Here is a 23,360-nt window from a genome sequence, read left to right on the forward strand (position 1 = left end):
AGGCTTCAGGATGGAAGGATGAAGTTTCTACTGTATGTAGAGTAGCCTCCTAGTCTATAGGGCACTTGCTCCTGTAAAAAAAAGATAAATGTGTTTCGCAAAAACAAAAAAATTACCTGAAGTTTGTTTGGTTGAAAAGAAATGTAACAAAAAAGACTGGACATTTCAAGCATCAGCGCTTCTGAAATACTCTAGCATCGGGGTTATCCGCTCCAACAGTGCGTCGGGTCTTCCGGTTCATTTTTGAATAAGCCTTGATTAGTGAGAAACTTTACTGCCTTGGAACGACTGTGGAATTATCTTTTCCTGGGATGTCCACTTCTTAAGAAAGCCCTGATGGTGAACACACATCGGTCTACGTAAGAAAACTTTTACACCTGCTTGATTGGCTAGATACGGTCACGGGCCCCGCCGGGTCGGAAGTATCACCGGTGGAGCAACCTTACTTGACTTACTTGACTTACACTACATAGGAAAGCCCTGAGGAGTCGCGATCACTTTGTTCCTAACGCGATGAAACACGTGTTGGCTGGTTGTGGAACGAATAAACCTTGAAATTCATGAACTCGGAGTATCAAGGAATCTAATTAATTTTGCTGTCTTTGTTTTAACAACAGTGCTTTTGACATAGACTACTACACATGTATAGGACCTACGTAAATGTGTGCATAGGCAATTTTTGCAGTAACAAAAAATGTATATTTGGGTTGCCCACATTAAAGAACTACTGCTCATGGTCAGAACTGCAGTTTTGTGCTAAAGAAATTACCCAAACGGTCCAGTCTGGTAAAGACTCAACCTGAGATGTTTACCATAGGTGATTTTCATCACCCACGTTAAATGCTGCTACCTGTGATCAGAAAATGCATCTTGTGCTTGTGCTGAAACGGCTGACGGCGTTGTTTCCTTGCTCTTGCTTTACGATTTTTCCTCTTGAATAGAATATAGCCTTATAGGCGGGCTATACCGGCCATTAAATTCCCGCTCCAGGATTAAAGGCTTGAGGCAAGGGCCTTTAACAAGGAAGTGGGACTTTAATGCCAGTATAGCCCAGGCACAGAGAGCTATAAGGCTACTAGAACATTCTGCCAATAGAGGGCAGAATATTTGAAATCCCTTTGGGCTCCATGAGGCCTTTGTTCACAGCAATAGCTGTAAAGGACAACATGGGAATGTTGGAGCTCTTGGCTTCTACCTACTATTAGAAGCTTGGAATACTCTATTGTATTCAATGAAGCTCCCAACATTCTAATGTTCTAATTTGTTATGCAATGTGGCGTGAAGCTGTAATCTTGGGCATTACGCGTACATTTTGTTACACCAAATGCCCGAAATTATACCAAATTGGATTGACATTGATCCAGCGCTCCTAATGAAAAAACTGTCTCATAAACGCTACTTATCTCTACAATACTCACCATTAATCATAATTCACTACCAAGGCCCATAAACTAACGAGACAATTTTTGAGCATCTGAATCATGTGACCTAATTAAACAGGACTATTCATAAACTATTTACACTATTATATACAACTGCAGTTTATCATATGACACATAATTAAGTCACATAAGGCGAATGGATTTAATAATGATAACTAGACCATGAATAAACAAGACCAGCTTGTCACTTCAAAATCCAATTTATTAACTTTAATATGTCAAAGAAAGAGCATTTTTAATTAAAATCATTATTTTATTAGCAAGAAAGCATCATTCGAGGAAAGGCTTATTAGACTGATATTATAATAAGTAAATTAATTAGCATGAATTTTTAGCTAATAAAGTTCCCATTCCCTAAATCTATTTCCCTGTCTAGCTTAGCTTCACCTGTAAAGGAAATTAACAGTATAAATCAGCTATCCTTACGTATACCAAAAGTCCAACAGCACGTCATTCAGGAATCGGGAAGCAAGGGCACAGGCCTGTCCAAGGGGACAGGTTTTTATACCTTTCTGTCTAACTTAGTAACTAAATTCTGTATTTCTCCAAAAATCCAGCCTCATTATTGGCTGAGCTGTGTCAGTCCACCAATGTGTCACTCATTCCTGACCAAGTCCGGGGCACATCATAAGCCCTTATTGTTCTTAGATTCCATCCTTCTAGCTTCCTCAGAAAAGAAACATTTGACCGAACGCAAAACTTTTACTTCCTAATCTTGGCAGGTGATTCAGGCTCTTTGTCCTTGGTGCTCTCTCTCCAAGAACATGCATAACTCGACCATAACAGTTCTGCTTATTATTCCATTGTTTTAGCAGGAAACTCTTTTTTCTGCATGTGAGTGAAGGCTTCACTCTGGTCAAGTCTTGCACTTTTCAGCACGGCCAGCCAGCCATTTTCTTAAGCCCACACTCGAAAACTAGTATTTAAACAAACATAAAACAGTAATTAATTAGAGAATTGAGACCCATTTTGTTACCCACCCCTTGCTAATTATTAACTCGTTAATTTATTTTACCTAGCTGAAGCAACACAAAGCAGCAAATATTAACCTTCTTCTTTCAGGCCATAAGGATTCACCACAAACTTTTGCCACAGAAATGACACAACAAAACATAATGCATACGAATATAGCACATGCCATTATTTAAACAGCTGCATTTAATACTTTTTTTTTTGTCCTCATATATGCCACCAGATTTTGTATGCTCTAGATGGGTCTCACTGTCGCCTTCTGTACTGGCATTCCTGAAACCGCCCCGGGGTCAGTATATGGCTAACAGAAATGTCCCAGAGGTGGGTTGTTTCCTTATCCTACTCCCCTGTCTTATTGTGGGGTGCTTCAGGCTAGGGAAGACAGGACCGACACAACCTCTGGCATAATCATCGGACCATTTACTTGTTTGACCAGGCCTCCAGTTTTGACCATACATTCTCAGAGCTTCCATCTCGACCAACCAAGTTCATCTTACAGACTTCCATTATACTTTTTAAACAATCTGCAAATCTGGGAGGGGCAGCTGACTTCCATTCTTTACATATCTCCCTCCTAGCAATAACCACCACGTAAAAAATAAACTGAGAGAGTAAGTTGTTGATATTGTACTCACGTGGTAATCCAAAAAAAACTAGCCTAGGGGTACAGGGAATATTTGTAGATAAGACCTCACCCAGGAAGCCAACTATCGCTCTCCATTATTCCTGGATCTCGATGCATTCCAAAAATATATGCACGTCCTCTGCAGCTGTAAGTTTACAACGGGGGCAGTAGTAGTTATTCTGCGTTAATTTATTCAATTTAGCCGGGGTCCAGTACACCCGATAAGCCGTGAACAGAGGGTTCCCCCTTAAGTTAGCTGGTTTAATTAATTTCTGGGATAAAGAGAAAGAATCTGACCAAGTTTTACTGAGCTCTTCGGGGTGTTCAGTTATTGTATTCCCCCAGAGACTCATCAGTTCAAGATCTAAATTATTCTTTTCATCTGTAAGCAGTTTATACCAGAATGATACTTCTCTAATCCAGCCCCCCCCTGCGGATTGCATCCAAAAGTCCAGTATCTTTTTCCTGCTGTAGTGTCTGGCTTAACCACCATGCAGATAGTTGATAAAATGTAAATCTAGTCAGTAACCCGTTTGTGAGTAACGTCAAAGAGTTTCAGTCCATAAAACCTGAATCCACCCATAAATCCCCCCATTTCAGTACTCCAGCTGTTCTCAGAGAGAGCTGGTCCTGAAGACATGCAGGAGTGCCCTGGGAATCCCAAATTGGAGTGTAGGTATGATAATAAGGAATTTCCAATGCCTTCCGAATAAACCCCCAATTCTTACGTGCAGTCTGTAGGATCTTAAGACGAACTTTCTTAAAGAATTTGTGGTCGCCAAACTTAAAAAGACGGCCCTGTGAAGATGCATCTAGTATGTTGGCAAGTAGCCTGAAGTTTTTAAGATGGAAAGCATGGCAGTAGAGTAATAAGTCTGGTAAAGCCAAACCCCCAATTTTTAAACCCCTCCTCAATTTTTTCCAGGCTATCCTGGGAGATTTACAGGCCCAGATAAAGGAACCGATCTTACCCTGAAGGTTCGTGATTTCTTTCAGCGGGAAAGATAGAGGGATGGAATTAAATAGGAAAGTCAGTTTGGGGAGTATGGACATTTTAATGAGATTAACTCGTCCATATATATTTAATGGTAGACTACCCCATCTTGTTAATGTTTTAATAATGTCTTTTACAACAGTCTGCCAACTGATTTTCGGTATGTTTTTTAGTTCTTGAGTTAAGTAAATTCCTAAATATCGCATGTTTTGTTTCAACTCGTGTATAGGAGTATTGCTATTCCACCCCATTATCTCTGTCTTCTCCTTATTAATCTGGTAACCTGACAGCTTTCCAAATTCCTCTGCTAAGTTAAATAGCCTGGGTATAGCTTCTATATGGTTGGAAGTGTATAAAAGGAGGTAGTCAGCATATAGGGCAGTTTTTAGCTCCAAGTTAGCCATCCTGAAGGGTTGAATAACATTATCATCTCTAATGCCACAAACAAAAGGCTCCATATAAATGTCAAACAAAAGGGGAGACAGGGGGCAACCCTGCCGAGTTCCTCTGGATATATCAAACAAATCAGATAGTGCCCCGATGACCAAACTTTTGCCATTGGGTTATTATACAATGATTTAATACCCTCTATATAAACTGGGGGAACCCAAACGCAACCCTTGTGGCCCAGAGATATTTCCAATTAACCTGATCGAAAGCCTTGGCCGCGTCTATCGCGACCAAGGCTAACGGGAGGCCTTTATCTTCAGCATAGTCTATAGCTCCTATCACTTGAAAGGTTAGTTAATTTAATTTTCTCCCTGGAATAAAGCCCCTTTGGTCAGGGTGGATTATAGATTTTATTATCTTCGCAAGTCTAGTCGCTAAAATCCCGGAATATAACTTCATATCCGTATTCAAAAGGGAGATTGGCCTGTAGGATTCTATTTTCTTAACGTCTTTATTTGGTTTAGCGATAAGCGTTATTGAGGCTTCAGCCGATGTAGGGGGGGTACTGTGACCCTGGGATAGTAAACAATTGAAGAGTGTAGTGAGGACGGGCGACATTTGTTCTATATTATCTAAATAGACCTCAGCCGGAAGCCCGTCAGAGCCTGCCGCTTTGCCCCGCTTCATTTTCTTTAATTGATTTAGTACTTCTCCCTCCGTGATCTCACTTTCTAAATATCTCTTATCTAGGTCGGAAATTTGGGGTAGGTTCTTCTGAGACAGCCAGGTCTCTATCTCTTCTAACTTTGGATCTTTGTCTTCAGTATAGAGACTTTTCATAAACCTCCTAGCTTCTTCTCTGATATCTCCATCTTCCACTAACGGGTCCCCTGTCCCCCTCTGAGTTAAGGCTTTGATGTTATTCCTAGTTCTTTCCTCTCTAGATTTCCCTGCTAAAAGGGCCCCACATTTCTCACCATATTCAAAATTCTTTAGTTTACTAGTCTCACATTTTTCTTTTATGATTTTCTCATCGCAAATTTTGAGTTGAAGTTGTAAATCTGAAAGCTCCTTCTTTAATGTCTGGACCCTATCGGAGTTTGCTAAGATGGCACTTTGTAGCTCAGAGTCTTTTCTCGTTATTGCCACTAAGTCTTCCCTCCTTTTGGTCTTTATAGCCTTTCTTTTGTTGGCTATTAGGGAGCTTAAGACCCCGCTCTAGAAGGCCTTGTAAGTTTCCCAAACAACCTCAGGGGTAGAAGAGCCTATGTTGGTTGCAAAAAATTCAATAGTTTTATCTCTTACTTCTCTTTTTACCTGATCACTAAGTAACAATGTCCTCTCCAAAGTCCATCTGGTGTTCAAGGGACTCAAGTTTAATAAGAAAACCAATTCCAAGACTGCGTGGTCTGATATCCCGACAGGTACAAACGAGAGAGAACTAATGTCTGAGAGAAGGTGCTGATCAACTAAGAAGTGGTCAATCCTTGAATAGTGTTTATACTTTTTGCTGTAAAATGTGAATCCCCTGGTAGAGCTGTATTTCTTCCTCCATACATCTGAGAGACTGAAGTCTTTCATCATACCACCTAAGAAAGAAAGTGATTTGGTGGGAGCATGATATTTATCTTTGGAGGTTCTGTCTAATATCTGATCAAAAACCAGGTTAAAATCACCTCCCAAGATTACTGGGCCCGTTGTGCCTAATAACGCTGTCGCTAACTTGAGTAACAGGCCAGGATTAGCGTCATTAGGGCCATAATATACTGCAAACGTATAAGGGATGTTATGAATAGATATAGCTGCAACCAACCATCTTCCTGTCTGGTCTGTGTCATATTTTTTCAGACATATCCCACTATTTGCACGAATTATTATTGTAACCCGCCTAGTTGTTCCAGTCTGCCTAGAGCATAAAATTTCCTGCACCCATCTCAATTTCCCAAAAAGTGTACTGCAGGCTTTTGCCTCTAAGTGGGTTTCCTGGAGCATTATAAGATGTGCTTCTGAGTTCCTTAAAAACTCACAGATCCGGGACTGCTTCCTTTTTGTCCCCCAACCCATTCACGTTCCATGAGAGGGCTTTAAACTTATGTAGCTTACTCATGACCCTGCTATAATCTTCCACCCATCCAGAACCTTGTGTAAATGAACTTTTTCCATATAAATGACACGACAAAACAATGCATACGAATATAGCACATGCCATTAATTAAACAGCTGCATTTAATACTGACAAAAACAATTGACAAGGTTAGTTTATTACTTTTCACACACTTGCAAGTGCAACATAGAAGCATATTAATCCTGCGTGTAGTGTCTGTAATTTTAAACTAAATTAGTTAATTATTTCAACACATGCTATTAGTACTATTATTTTGATTATGGAAGTTTACCTTTGCGAGTATGAACAAAAATTTATTCAACATCTCGCTCCATCAACTCCCTCATCTGGTGATTTTAAAATCACCAAACAACACCCAAAAATGTTCAGCAAAAATTTTTATCTTATGAATATGTTTTGCACTTTCACTGTATTAATTTTTCTAAAGCTTTGATTCAGCAGTCTGTCTACTACTCTCACATTGAGCTCTACGAAACTCTTCTAATTCTATTTCCTTCTCTTGTTCTTTTCTGAGCTTATAAATCCTTTTCTTTTCCCTCACAAATTTCTTTCTCTTGTGTATCATGCAACTAATTTTTAACAAAAGTATCACTATGACTATAACTATTACAGGATAAAGTATTTTGCCAATGATTGAACTACCAATCTCTTGAAACCAGTGTTTAATTGTCGCAAATCTTTTAGCCAGGCGCTCTGTAAAACTCTCATCTTCAACAGGTTGAATTTCAGCATGTATTTCTGTCAAATTCTTTATGTGCATTTCTATATCTCTACTCTTATCAGGTATATAGGTGCAACAGTGTTGGACATGCAATATCCCACAAACTCCTCCCTCTTTTGCTAGCAGAATGTCTAAAGCAAGACGGTTCTGCATTACCATGGATCTCATGGCAACAAGTTCAGTGTCAACTAATTGAAAACCACTCGCAGTGTCTGTTGACAATCTGTCAACAATTGTAGATACTTTTCTGATTTTATTTGCATTCAAGGTAATCCCACCCATAGGAATTATAGCACCAAATATACCTCCTATCATTTCTGAAAAACGTTCTCTTCTGAATCTTCTCAGGTGATTACCAAATTCAAATGAACCCTTTGCATTTCTATCTACATGGAATATTTTTGGAAAAAATAAACCATGTAGATAGAAGACTGAAGACTGTAATAAGCCTTATTCCCACAAATAAAATAAATTCCAGGGACAATTGGATCTTTGCCCCCTTTAAATACCCAACCCCCTATAATACGATAGGTATTTTCACATTGACTTGCTCCCACAAAGAAATTATCATATAATGTATCATCTCACCTAATGCAAAGTTTTCCACTAACAGGTTTATCTATGTTAATTGCAACATTTACATTTCTTCCATTGAGCTTTTCATCCTCAACTTGCCAAAACTTAGACTTAGCATGTTTTGACAACGCATTTCTTTTGTAAATTGCTCTTCTCTCTTCTATCATGTCTAATAATGACTTCTCCTCTGATCTCAGCTTGCATGTTAGATTATTCTTAAAAGCATACTCATAGTTGAGTTCACTAGTCACTAAGAAAAATTCCCTCATCTATTTCGCAGGTCTCACTTTGTTCAAACTATTTACAACTTTTAGATTTGCAAAAATCTCATGGTAGTCAGAATAATAATATTCCAACCGACCAGTCTCATAACACAAACTAGTTATTACACTACAGGTTATGCCATAAGTAAGAGGTAACATATTATAGGTCACCCCCTCTCACACAGAACATGGCAATTTCATGCAAACATAACAATCTTTAGTATTCATCGCCTTAACATATTCAGATAAGAGTCTAGAAAAAGTATTACTAGAAAAATCACCAACAGATCTATCTTGGTGGATCTCTGGTTTGTGCTCAATGACTCTATTAGTCTTACCTATTACATTATGATTAACTTGTTTAGACTCAACTTTACTAGTCATGTTAACTTTGTACATCTCTTTGTCAATTCCAAAAGGGAAAATGACAGCTAAAATTAACCAAACCAAAATTATTAGAATTACACAAATAGAAGACATTTTGCAACATCTTCTTAAAATAGAACATCTTGAATTATTTTTAGAATTAGGCATCTTTTCCTTGAGACAAGAGCCTTTCAGAAAAAACAAAAACAAAAATGTTAAATTCAAAAATCACTAAATATACCCCCCTTATTTTTCTTAAAAAAAAAAAAAAGAATCCTCTAACAGCTTTTCTTCGACCTTACGTCTTACATCAACGTGTTTTTCCAGCTAACACAATTTCTTCGACCTTGTGTCACCTAACACATTTTCTTCGACCTTATGTCATCAACAGCCTAAACCTAATGTGAAAACAAATGTAATCAAATGTCACTTGTGTCATCTACCTCTTCTTGGCTACTACTGCTAATTTCCACCACTGGTGGCATTATTATGTAAGTCCACTCAGGGGACTTGTACACTCTCTTTGCTCTACTGCTAATCACTTTATATTTTCTTTCCTGCTTGACTTTTCTTTTCTAAATCACTTCTCTGACTTGAAATTTCGTCAACCTGTTCTTTTGATTTATTCACAAATTTGAATTTCAGGCCCTCATTTTCATTTGGCCAATTATCTCCTTTTCTTAAGAGTTTCCTCTTAGGCTCACATTGATTGCACTCAGCTTTCCAAGCTCTTTTTCTAAATTCTTTTATTTGAGATTCTTCATCACTTTCATTAGTTTCGCTTTCAGAGATCTGAATTCTAGATTCAAGCACTTCTTTACTCTGCAGCTTCACTCTGTTAGGAACATCATCCTTATAGCTGGTACTCAGAAATTCGTCTTCTTCTTCTTCTTGAATTACTTCCAAACCACCAGTTTCAGAAATTTCGTCCCTTCTTTCAGAGCCTTCAATCTGCTTTTCAATACTCTCCTAATCTTGATTCACTTCAGACTCTTTTTCTGCTACTTTTTCTAGCAGGTCTTCTTCTTTGTCAGAATCTACCACCACGATTTCTAGATCTTTTCCATTCAATGCCTCATTCGCATTGAATCTTCCAGATTTCGACTTTCCTGTCGATCTTCAGGATCTGGATTTCTTTCAGGTTCTTCTTCAGAATCTGAATCAGTTATTATATCACTTTTCTTCGTCAGGATTTTCAGCTGGTTGTACTCGAATGGTATGACTCGCATGAATCCACCTTTTCAGACCATTACACTTTACTGCATTCGTTGAAACAAGAATCACTTGTCTTGCTTTCTGCCACCTGAGTACTAGACAATTTCTCCTTCGGTGAACTTTTGTTCTCACCCAGTCTCCTGGCAAAAGATCATGAGCCTGTTCTTTTTCTCTTGTAAGTACTTCAGTTCCTACATGATGAAACACAGAAGTCACTACATTAGACAGATTCTTACAATAATCCATAATTGCACTGTCATTAATTCTAAGCACTTTACCTACTGGAACAAATGCCTGTCTCATTACTCTGCCCATCAATATTTCATGAGGGCTTAGACCAGTTTTCTTATCTGGAGTGCATCAGTCCACTTAATTCCTGTAGCCAAGCACATTTTAGCAAGCCTATTCTTTTTATTTTTTATTTTTTATTTTTGGAAAACCTTTATTTTCAAATCAGTGCACACAGCTATTAAGCCTTACATCCCGGAGGCTAGGCAGCATATTATCAGTCAATCGGCTGGTGTACAAGGAGCATATTACCAAATCGTACAAAGGTTTTTTTTTTACTTTTTGAAAAATAACTAAGATGAAAGAAGGGGGGAAAGCACCAAACTAGTGCTAAGAAACAAGGCAATTAATCATTTGTGTAACTGAGCCCGATCATAAGAAAGGCTAGGCCCAATAGCATAAAAACAATGTGATCAGCACCAATTGCAAAACCATGGAGGGGGGGAGGAAACAGGAGATATCAGCTAATAGGACGTATGTTGGAGCCATGGGCTACGGAGACATTCGTTCCTCCACGGGGCGGTGTCGGCCGGCAGGCAAATATCGCCCCTATACTCGTTCCAGGCCCCCCATATCTTCTGTCACTTTTTGGGTTTACCCCTGGCCATGTACACCGTCTTTTCTCGGAACATGCACCAATCCATGTTGGCCTTCCACTGTACCACCTTTGGGGCTGTAGCTGCACCCCACATTTGAGCAATGTCTCGTTTCGCGACCATGTTCCCCAAGGTGACCCATTGTGTTTGTGCACTATTATAATCAGTAGGACCCCACACATTCAGGAGACAGCGCCAGGCCTCTGCCATCACGTCAACCCCAGTTACCTCACTCATGATCATATGTACGCGCCTCCAGTAGGTGGCAACCAAGTGACACTCCCAGATAATATGCATGAAGGTGGCCACTGCCCCACATCCTCGCCTGCAGAGGCAGTCCACTGAATGACCCATGTGTATCAACCTGGGACCCGTCACATACACTCTATGGAGAATTTTTAATTGAACCAGCCGCAACCTGGCCGGGATCGCCACCTCCTTAGGGGAGGACACTGCATATTGCCAGTCCTCATCGTCCAGCTCGATCCCATCCCGCACCCACTGTTCTCTCACCCCAAGGAGGAGGTCAGTACGGACATTGATGAGTTTTTTGTATATTAAGGAAATGGCACTGTCCGGCATGTGGTCGTCCAGCACCCTGTCCTCCAAGGGGGAAGACTCGGGGATCTTCTCACCCGCCGGCATCACTGCCAGAATGGCATGACGCAATTGGGCGTACCGGAAATATTCCGTATCACCCAACTGGAACTCTGTCTGTAGAAGAGTAAAGGACTTTATCTCCCCTTTCACAATCATGTCTTCCATCTTGGATATGCCTATCATGTCCCATCTGTCGAATCCCTTCGTGTGCCATAATTTGCCCAGTATTTCAGATTCAAAAAGAGGAGTTGCCATCGTGAGCCTACCCTTCCAACCCTGTGATTTTGTGATTGCCCGCCATATGTGTACAGCCGTCTTCGTCGGCCGTGACATCCTACCATCCAGAGATCTCGAGTATAACGCTCTATGATACTTCCCGTCGTCCAGGAGCCACCGATCCATGGCATAACCTGGGCTTACTGCTGGACCGTAGAGGCCGTGATTAAGGGCCGCCAGCTGAGAAGCCCAGTAATATCTCCGGATGTCAGGCAACGCTATGCCGCCGTCATACCATGGGAGCGTAAGCTTCGTAATAGCAATGCGTGGCCTGCCATTCCAGAGAAGGGCCCGCTGTAAACCCTCGACCTCCCTAAAGTAACTGGATGGGACAGGATCCTGGGTATTTTGGAGAGCATACAGGAATCTGGGCAGGGACATCATTTTAAACAGCGCCGCACGCCCGGGCAGGGAAAGCGGGAGCTTCCGCCATTCCATCTACGTCACGTCGGAGACGTGCGAGAGGGGAGAGCAAGTTATTCGTGTAGCGTACTTTGGGATCCGTTGAAATATAGATCTCTAAGTATTTGAATCCCTGCCGTGCGACCTGTATGTTGCATTCCCTCGGAAGCCGAGGCGTCCCACCTCTCAGAACGTATAGGTGTGACTTTGACCAATTAATAACCAGGCCAGAGTGCCGACCAAAAAGACGTAGCACATCACACACCACGATGAGTGACTTACAAGAAGAGGTGAGATATAGCAGGATGTCGTCTGCATACAGCGACACACGGTCCTCGAATCCAGGGGACCAACGTATTCCGTTTATATCCGGGTGGAGTCGCAGCCACGCCGCCAGCGGTTCAAGCGCCAATGCAAACAACAGAGGCGACACGGGGCAACCCTGCCTAGTACCTCTGCGGAGAGTAAAGGACGCAGATACACGACCATTAACCGTTACGTTGGTAAAGCGGGCTAGCGTAAAGAAGCTTGACCCACCCTATGAATTCCGGACCAAATCCGAACTTCGCCAACACTGCCCACAGATAGTTCCACTCAAGGGAGTCAAACGCCATCGTAGCATCCAAAGACGCCAAAACGGCAGGTTCCCTGAGCGTGTGAACCCTCGCGAGGGCCCCATGTAGTCTCCTGAGGTTAAGGGCAGTGTTGCGGTGTGGAATAAAGCCCGACTGGTCCGGGTGAACCAAGTCGCTAATCGCACCAACCAAACGGTTGGCAAGCAATTTAGCCAAAATCTTGGGTTCAGCATTCAACAGAGAGATGGGACGATACGATCGACATAGGTCTCTGGGTTTCCCTTCCTTATGAATGACCACAATGGTGGCCAGTCTCTGGTCTAAGGGAAGCATGCCCGTCTCTCGCGCCTCCAAGAACATGTTCCGCAGGTGCGGAGAGATGACATCAGGCTTAATCTTATAAAGCTCAATTGGTATTCCGTTGGGGCCGGACGCTTTGCCGGACCTCAGGGAACGTATTGCGATGGCAATCTCATCGGCGGTAATATCTCTATCCATATCCACCCGCTCCATTTCTGACAGGCATGGGAGCTCCGCTTCTGCCAGGAGCTCTCCTGAGTCAGTCTCGGACATGTCGGAGACCGAGGTGTAAACGGTCTCGAAATAGTCTGCAAATGCCATGACTATGGCACTCGGATCGGTGACTGTCACGCCATCCTCCCCAAGCACCTCCGGGACCACACGGCTCGCTCTCTCTTTCTTATCCAGCCAAGCGATGAGTTTGCCCGCCTTGTCCCCGACATCATTGATCCTACCCTGTTGCTCTCTTCCCATGACCTTGGCAGCATCGGTAACAGTAGCTCGGTATTCTGACTGTTTGAGTGAGAGAACATGGAGTAGGTCCGGTGTCGGGTCGATTTCCAATTGGGAGTCCAGGTCTTCAATTTCAGATTCAATCCGCACAACGTCCGCATCTCTACGTCTCCGAGCCTCAGCTATAAGGCAGAACGCCTCACCCCTCAAGACCGTCTTGAAGGCCTCCCATAGGGAGATAGCCTATGTAACTGACCCCGAGTTTTCAGAGAAGTAAAGCTCAATAGCCTTAGCCATGAGTCCACGAGTCTTGGGGTTGCGGAAGTACCACAGATTAACTGATACCACCCTCTCGGACACCACGATGTCGAAGTCAAAGGACATCCAGACCGTAGAATGGTCTGAGATGCCGCTCGCCAGTAGTCGGGCCTCAGAGACTGCCGACGCTTGGGCCGCTAGAGCCAGAACATAATCAATTCTGGAGAGGCTTCCGTGTGCCCCTGAGTGGAATGAGTATTGACGCTGGGTAGGGTGCCTGAGCCGCCAGCAGTCAATAAGTCCCATGGTGTCCAGGAAGTCGGGAAGCCAGGATTGCGAACCTCGGAGATCTCTGGAAGGATGTCTGTCTAGGGTCCCCGAACAAACTGCGTTGAAATCCCCGCCAATAATAAGCAGACCCTCAGGGAGACCTAAGATGGCGCCACCGATGTCCTGGAATGTGTTGTTTTGCAACCCAGGGGGAACATAAACCGAAACCAGAACCAGGGACCGTCCCTCCCATCTCCCCGAGACGGCGACGTACCGCCCCCTCTCATCGGCAACACTGGAGTCAATCTCAAGTGGGAGAGACGCGCGCACCATAATCCCCAACCCCGGGATCCCGAAGAGAACCCCGAGTGTGCCACCATCTTAAAACCTTTCCTGTTAAGAGCTTGGCACGTGTTCCCCACCAAGTGTGTCTCCTGTAGCAAAATAACGTTGGGCATACATCTTTTAAACAGTTGCAAAACCACACCTCTCTTTATGCGATCCCCCAGCCCATTGACATTCCAACACAATACTTTTAGGTTGCTACCCCCCATCGTCGAATTGTGGGCCTTCGCCAGTCCCGTCCGACATCATAGTTACAGAACCACAAGAATTACAGTTTTTACATTGCCTTGGAGAAGAAAAAGGGGAAAAGAGAAAAAACATACAACCAACAACCAAACCACCCCCCAGCCTGCACCCCTGCATCAGACTAAGTAGCCCCCCAACTAGCAGTGTGCCTGTCGCCCCAGAAAACTACGCTACAGAAAGACCCTAGAGGAGAATGGAGATCACGCAGACCCCCCCGCCACCCTCCGTAACCAAGTAAAGGATATTCATTATAAAGTGCAAGAAAGTGATACCGGTTGTCACCAGCAGTCCCATTGTCCGACAATGTTCCAAATATGAAGTCTACTCCTGTTGCTCAGGGCCTCCCGAGCGCCCTCCGAATGTTCCTCACGTTCCTCATGTCTTTGTGGCAACGTGTCCAACCACTCGCTCACCACTTCAGGCAAATCAAAGAATATGGCACGGCCATCATGTTCAATTCGCGGTTTCGCGGGGAACATCATCGAGTACTTCATCCACAGTTCTCCAAGTCGCCTCTTCACCCCCGTGAAGCTTTGCCGCCGTCGCTGTACCGCCCGGGTGAAGTCCGGATAGAAGTTTATGTCCGCATTTTGGAACTTGAGCGGCCCGTTTCTTCTTGAAGCCTGCAGGATAGCGTCCCGATCCCTGAAATTAAACAGCCGTGCTATAATGGGCCTCGGCAGGGCACCCAGCTTCGGGCCTCCCCCGGCAGTCTATGAGCTCATTCCACTGAGAAGAAACGGCTGAGGCCCGCAGGGGCCAGATGAGTTTGTATCAGGTCTTCAACTAAAAGATCGGTGGCTGAGTCCTCTGCCCCTTCTGGCATGCCGATGATTCAGACGTTCTGTTGCCTGGCATGTCCTTCAAAATCATCCAGCCGTCTCGCGAAGAAATCGTTGGCCGATCTCAAGTCTCGGACCTCTGTTTGTAGGTCCAATACATCGGTTGTGAGGATCGTGGTTTTAATGTCCAACGATTTGACCCTATCGTTGGTCTTGCCCAGATCGGCTCTAATCAAGTTGATCTCAATCGCCAGGGTGTCGACTTTATGTGTCAGGACCTCATGTTGTTTATGCATCTCCGTTTTGATGCCCGCGATGGCGCCCATGACGTCCCGGAGTGTCGGGTCCGAAGTGTCTGGCGACCCATCCCGATTTGAGTCTTTAGGCCGGGTGGCTGAACCTGGCGAGCTCTTCTGCTGGGCATAGCGATCCATGTTGTTCGATTGGGAATACGTAGTCTTCCTACTCCCACGAACCCTCGTCTTGTCCGGCTCGCCTCTGGCCGCCATGATGGTTTTGGGGACAGCACAATGGATTACACCCCGGGGTCACTACGGCTCTTCGATGCGATTATTGGGCTCCGCGAAAACCAATTGCTGATCAGTGCCGTCCCACTCCGCAACTCCGCGTGCTTCGTTGGGCCAGCGGAGCAGACACTCTCACACCACACCGTTTCCGTGCGGCGATGTCGTCGTCGTCACCCACAGCACGGGCAGCAGCACGTCCCTGGCACGGATCTTCTACATGGTGTAACTCCACCTAGGAGTGTCAGATTTTGAATCGGACAACGATTCCTGCCTCAGCAACCGTTCACCAACAATATTCCACTATCGTGGATCAGGATTCTCGTCAGGATTTATGTGGAGGGTCGGAGAGTCTCCGGAGCTCCGAGCTTACGCGGCCATCTTGCTTGCCCGTGAAGCTCCTCCCCTAGCAAGCCTATTCTTGATTGTACCATTGACTTGCTCAACAACACCTGACGCTTCTGGCCTGTAAGCACAGTGAAGCTTTTGTTTTATACCAAGTGCTTCACAAATAATCTTCAACAATCTGTTTTCAAAATGTGTGTCACGATCAGTCTCGACCGTCACTGGAAATCCATACCTAGGTATGATCTCCCTCAAAAGCAATTTCGCCACAGTAACTGAATCATTATGGGGAGTTGGAAATGCTTCCACCCATCTTTAAAACAGACAGATAATCACAAGGACATATCTCAATCTATTGTGTGGAGGCATATCAATGAAATCCATTTGTAACCTGGTGAAAGGACCACCCTCCCGTCCTATGGTTCCCAAGCTTACAACTGTCTTCCTGTTTGGATTAATTTGCTGGCAAATCAAGCATCTCTGGCAAAAGGACTCTGCAATAATTCTGAATTTTGGATTAAACCATGTTTGCCTAAACACCCTTATCATTGAGTCTCTGCCTAAATGCCCTGGACCATGATACATTTGGGACATGTCAGCAATCATGCAGTTTGGCATTACTGGCCTGTCATCTTTGTAAACCCAAATGCCATCTTCCTCTCGCTGTCTGCAACCTGCTTTTAACCATGTGTCTTTCTCCTCATCGTCTGCCTCATCTTGTAAATCTTTTACTCCTTGCCATGTATCAACTACAGATGTTAGCATAAGTGAGTTCAAAACATGTTCATCATTTTTCTCCCGATTAATGGACATATTGTTTTTCGCGCAGAACTTTGCAATTTCGTCTGCATATGCATTACCTTTTGTCATATAATCGTTTCCCTTCTGGTGAGCTGTACATTTTACTCCAGCAATTTTCTCTGGCAACTGAATGCCGTCAATTAATCTCTTTATCAATTTTGCATTTCTGATTGGTATTCCCGCAGAGGTCAAATAACCCCTTTGAGACCAAAGCTGGCCATAGTCATGAACTACGCCATACCCATACTGACTATCAGTCACTATGGTAATTTTCAATCCAGTGGCTTTTTCACATGCATGAATTAAAGCAATCAATTCTGCAATTTGAGCTGAACGTATTCCTTTAAGACAAGAGGCTTCAACCACATCTGCAACTGTACAGACAGAATATGCTGCACTCAGAACACCTTGTTCCGTACTCAAGCATGAGCCATCAACAAAGTAAACATAATCAGACTCAGACAAGGGAACATCTTTTATGTCCTGTCTAGGCTTGGTGCAATATTCTAAAACATCCAGACATTCCTGGTCAACGTCATTCTCATTTCTGATTTCTGTCACAGTAACATCAAGCAACAATGTGGATGGATTTAAATTCACACATCTTGCGATAGACACGTTATCTGATCCCAGAATAACTTTTTCATATTTTGTCAATCTGTTACTCGTCAAATGCTGAGTCTTGCGTCTGGTAAGAAGAATTTCAACTGAATGGGGAACATATACTTTTGCAGGAAACCCCATTATTATCCCTTCACTTTGCTCCAGACTCACACTGGTTGCAGCCACTGCTTTTAAGCAACCTGGCAATGCTTTTGCAACAGGATCAAGTACTGCTGAGAAGTAAGCAATTGGCTTTCTTAATTTTCCATGCCTCTGAATCAAAACTGATAATGCACATCCTAGCCTTTCACTGCAATACAACTCAAATTCCTTCTCATAGTCCGGCATTTCCAATGCTGGAGCTTCACACAAACTTTTTTTTAACTGTTCAAAAGCCTCTAACTCAGTTTCTGTTAGGATAATCGGGTCTTTTATGTCCGATTTTGTCAGTCTCTGTAATGGTTTTGGAATTACTGAAAATCCACTAATCCATTGACGACAATAATCTACCATTCCTAGAAACATTCTGACTTGTCTCTGTGTTTTTGGAGGCTGCATTGCTTGGATCATTTTTATTCTTTCAATCGTCACTTGTTAGATTCCCTTTGCAATCCTGTGACCAAGATATTTTACTTCCTGTTTACAAAACTGTAATTTTGCAGGTGACACTTTATGTCCCTCATCTGCCAAATGATTCAAAAGAGTAATGGTATCTATCACACAGTTGTCTTGTGTTTTTGCAGCAACAAGAAGATTGTCAATGTATTGCACTAATGTCGATTTACCAGGCAAATCTAGATTTTCCAGGGATTTCTTTAACAACTGATTAAAAATAGATGGGCTCTCTGTATACCCTTGAGGGATACGACACCATGCTAAGATACGCTCTAGGAATCTGAACGCAAAAATGTGTTGGCTCTCTGGATGCAATGGAACAGTAAAGAATTCATTGCAAAGATCTATAACTGTATACCATTCTGCATCATGCGGAATCTGATAAAGAATTACCGCTGGGTTTGGTACCACCGGGCAATATGGAACAACTATTTGATTAACCTTTCTCAGGTCCTGAACAATTCTGAAAGTTCCGTTTGGCTTTTTGATTCCCATAATCGGTGAATTACATGGACTGCTCTCGATTTCTTTTAAAACACCTTGTTTTATAAATTTTTCAATTACACAAATTACTCCCTCAATTGTCTCTGCCTTCATTTTATACTGAGGAATGTTTGGATAATCTGCTCCTTGTTTTACTGTAATTTGTAATGGGTCTACATGTTTCATCAAACCCATTTCATCTCCTGATAAATCCCAAATTGTAGTATTGAATTTTTCTTTTAATTCTTCAGGCAAATCATTTTTGTCAAAAGCAGGAAATAATTTACTTTCTTCTGCTTCAACCATTAACATTGTTAGTTTATAAAAGCCATCCTCTTCTAGAGTTTGCAGCTCAATACCATCCGGTGAGCAATATATTTTACAATTCATTTTGCAAAGGATGTCTCTTCCTAACAAGTTTATAGGACTGCTATCACAGACTACAAATCTATGTTTGTCTTTAAATTTACCAATTTCAACTTTAACTGGTTCTGTTAAGTCTGTTTTAATCTGTTGATTAGCTACTCCAACTACTTCGATGGTGTCCCCAGAGAGAGGTAGGTTTTCTATTCCCACTGATCTAACAGTAGAACGGGTAGCACCTTTGTCCACTAGAAAAGAGATTTCTACATCATTCACTTTACCATTAACAAATGGACCGGACTGATCTACCTCAAGAGTGGCTCCAAGCACACACTCTTCCTCCTCTCTCAGGCACCGTCATAAGTAATCATCAGACTCACTTCCATCATTCTCTTTCAACCAATATTGTTGAGAAACATTCAACACATTCACTCTTGGTGATCTGTTTATCTGCTCACCTCCGCAGAATCCTGTTTCTGTATTGTATCTCTGTACATTAACGAAATTTGGAAGTGGCTGCTGTGGAATCTGACTCTGCTGATTCACTACCTGTTGCTGTAGCTGTTGCTGCTGATTAAACTCATTTAACTGTCGTTGTAGCTGTTGCTGCTGATTTATCTCAGTCTGCATCTGAGGATTTAATGATTGATTTTTAAAATTTCTGCCCGGATTCTTACACTCCAGTGTCCAATTTCGCCACAATTAAAACAAGGCAGTTTTTGCTTTAACTCTTCAATATTGTCTATTGGCTTTGACTTGTTAAAATTACCCTTGAATTTCCCTTGATTCTGGTGAACATTTTTATTTTCCAATGTTGCAATTTGTTGTTCAGCCACTTTTACCTGAGCCCACATAGCGTTTTCTTTCAGCTTCTTTTGCTTAGCGTCTATCTCATCACTGCAGTATTTTCCCTTTCTCAAAATATCATCAACTGTGAGTGACTGCCAACCAACTATTCCTGATCTAATCATCTCACCAATTTCAGGTCGTAAGCCATAAACAAATCTGTATATAAAATGGCTCATATCCTTCTCACTTAACTTCTCATAACCACTGTACTGTTTAAATACCAGCAGTAATCTTTCATAGAATGAATGTACTGATTCTTTTGGCTCCTGATTTGTTCTGTCTATTTTAACCCGATCTACTTCTTTAGGGGGAATCTTGTTTTTCAGCCACACAATCACTTTATCATACAGCTTTGTAACATCAGGTGAAGGTGCACCTGTTACTTTATCTCGAATAGGTTCTTCTTTGGGCCAATCTATAGAAATTTTACATTCTGTCCAAAGATCTGAAGGAACAACAATGTCAAAGAATCCATCAAGATCAATCCACAGAACTTTTGAGACCTTAAGAAATCTGTCTACCTGGCGATACCATTCCACAGGTTTTTCTCTCAGTCGTGGAAAATCATTTGTAAACAGTAAAATATCCTGTCTTGTCCATGGGAGATGAACATATCCTCCTTCAGCTATTTCTCTCATAGGAAACTCACTTGCTATTTCTCCTCTTTCTCTCTTGTCTTCCTCTCTTTTCTTTGTCCATTTCACTCTCCATTTGCTTAATTCACCTAATCTTTTTAGAAACACTATTAATTCTTTTATATGAATTAGCCTTCCTGTGGTGTTTATGTTTTCGATATCTTTTTCAGAGAAATCCACTCTGTAATGTTTCTGCAAATTCTTCTGTCTATTCAGATCTATTTCTAGTTCAGCAGCCATTTCTTCTAGCTGATCATATTTTGTTTTCTTTTTTTTGTCCTCATCTCCACCATGGCTGTGATCCATCGAATCTCTGGACTGGGAGGAAAGAAAGACAGGCGGTGGATATGACACGCAAACTCAGTATATACTGGTAGGGTTACGACCGATTAGTGGAGTTGCCAAAACCCAGATGCTGTGTCAATCACTCTGCACATTCTAGCCCCAGCAACTTATTGGGCGGATGCTCAACCATCAGCCATTTTCCTTATTGCTTGAATCAACCTTTATACCCCACAAAGAAGGCGAGGTTGCACAGCAAAGAAAGTATATCATGGCTTCGTAATCATTGGACGTGGGGGAAAAAAAAATCCACTCCTCTGACGAGATTAATCGAGCAAGTGCCAAAAAACTCTTTTTTCTGGTTTCCCAGCTCTGGCTAGATCTAATTTAGATATTTGTAGCATTGAAGTGCGCCAGTCTTGTATGGAAGAGGAGATACCTCTTTCCATCTCTTGCAAATTTCTCTGCGGGCCACCAGGATGGAGAAGAATAAGAGATTTTTGGTTGCACTTCGCTTCTGATCTACTACTCCGAAGATTACTAACGGAAGATCGATGGACACCGTGGAACCGATGGAAGATGTAAGTTTGTTACTGATTTGATCCCAAAAAGGCCTGAGTTGGGGGCAATCAAAAAACATATGTGCATCAGAGACTGCCACTAGGCCGCACCGCGCACATGCGACCGAACCCCATGAGGAAAATTTGGAAAGCCTCTGAGGCGAATAGTAGGCCCTATGGATAGTGACAAGGTGGTTTCTACTAAGCCAAGCTGGTTTGACCAGGTCCCACAGAACGTTGCATGATATTGACCATAAGTCATTCAAGTTCGAGGATGGCATCAGGGAGCCCCATAATTTTAACGGGGAGATAAAAATCCCCGTCAATCTCCTCCAAGATTAAATTATACCATAGGGAGACTTCCTTTGCTGCTGTTGGTTTGTCTAGCATAAGGTCTTCCAGATGGTTGCCTTCACCTAGAGGTCTATTGTGAAGCCGAGCGGGTCTATCTGGCTGTACTTGGGCATGGGCCCAACTTGAGATTTGCAGATACTATAATCTAGACAGGCCTGGACCTGTCTTCCTTGCAAGATGTTCCCATGGCAGCAAGACTCCATCCATGAATAAGTCACCCCAAGTTAGAATTCCAGTATCTTTTAGTGGGATTACCAATGCATCAGTTGTCCAGCCAGGAGGTACGGGAAGATCCCATATTGGAGATCTATTTGAATAGTATCCTAATTTAGTTACAGATCTTATATTGTACCAAGTTCTTGCAAGACCCTGCAGCACCTTTAGTTTGATCTTCTTAAAAAATTTGGGGTCGCCGAACTTAAATAGGAAGCCTGACTGCCTGACTTCTTCCCCCTGCAACAATGCCTTAAACATCAACCCTATACCTTGGTCTGATGGAGTTTTTAACAACATTCGTGCATGTGTCATCTGAAAGGCCCAGGCATATATCTGGAGGTCGGGACCAGCTAAGCCACCTTTCTCGCTACGTCGCCTTCATTTCTTCCACGCGATTCTTACAGTTTTATTTTTCCATATAAATGAAGAAATACTGCTTTGCATCTTCGCCACTAATGATGTGTCAAAAAATAATGGTATAGTGTTAAAAATAAAAGTTTACTGAGGTAAAATTGACATTTTCACCAAGTTTGCACGTCCCAGAACCGTCAAAGGAAGGTGCATCCAAGACTCCATTAGTTTCCTGCATTTTTTCGCAACTATTTTAAAATGAGTAGATGCAATCAGATTGATGTCTTTAATGATTCTTAGGCCTAAATAATTGAGATTACTGCTAAGTTGGCCATTGAAGCCTGTTAGGTCACTGTTCCAAGCCATTGTTTCCTTCTTGGATGCATTAACCTTGTACCCTGAAATTTGACCGAACTTGAGTGCTAAGTTTATAGCTGCTGGAAATGCAGTGCTGATATCCGACGTCATAATCATGACATCGTCGGCATACAGTGACACCTTTTTTTCCCAATCTCTATAGTTAAAAGGCTTGATGTTATTAGCCTGGCGGATTTTCTGCGCAAAGGGCTCAATATAGAGATCGAAAAGCAGAGGGGATAAGGGGCACCCCTGACGTGTGCCCCTTGTGATGATAAATGGCTCTGATAGTCCAGCGTTAACCAAAATGGAGGCAGTCGGATTATGATATATAAGATCCACTGCTCTACGAAAGGAGCATCCCATGCCGAACTTTTCCAAGACCCCCGACAGGTACAACCAATTGACCCTGTCGAAGGCCTTGGTGGCGTCCAGCGTGAGACTTGCCAATGGCGCAGAAGAAGATGTCGCCATATCGATTGCTCCTATGAAGTCGTATGTCAGCTCGAAGAGCTGGCGACCTTTCACGAAGCCCTTCTGGTTGTAGTGTAGGACTTCTGGAGCCACCTGGCTCAATCTCTTGGCTAAAAAGGATGTAAAGATTTTATAGTCCGCGTTAAGTATTGAAATGGGACGGTATGAGCCGCAGTCGGAAGCAACCTTGCCTGGCTTCAGGATAAGTGTAATGGAAGCGTTATTCCAGGAGGTAGGAGGTAACATTCCTCTTGCAAAATTTGATTGAGTATATCTACGAAAAAAGGAGAAATTTCAGTTATTAGATGTTTATATATTTCAGACGGCAAGCCGTCGGGCCCCGCCGCTTTACCTCCCTTGCTGTTTTTTATTACACTTATCACCTCTTCTTCCGCGATCCTCTTATCCAAAGATAAACTTTGTTGTACGGTTAGAGATGGTAAAGAAATGCCTTCCAGCCATTCCTTT

The sequence above is a fragment of the Lissotriton vulgaris genome, chromosome 2_1, assembly GCF_964263255.1.
Source record: "Lissotriton vulgaris chromosome 2_1, aLisVul1.2, whole genome shotgun sequence".
NCBI classification, from domain to species: Eukaryota; Metazoa; Chordata; class Amphibia; order Caudata; family Salamandridae; genus Lissotriton; species Lissotriton vulgaris.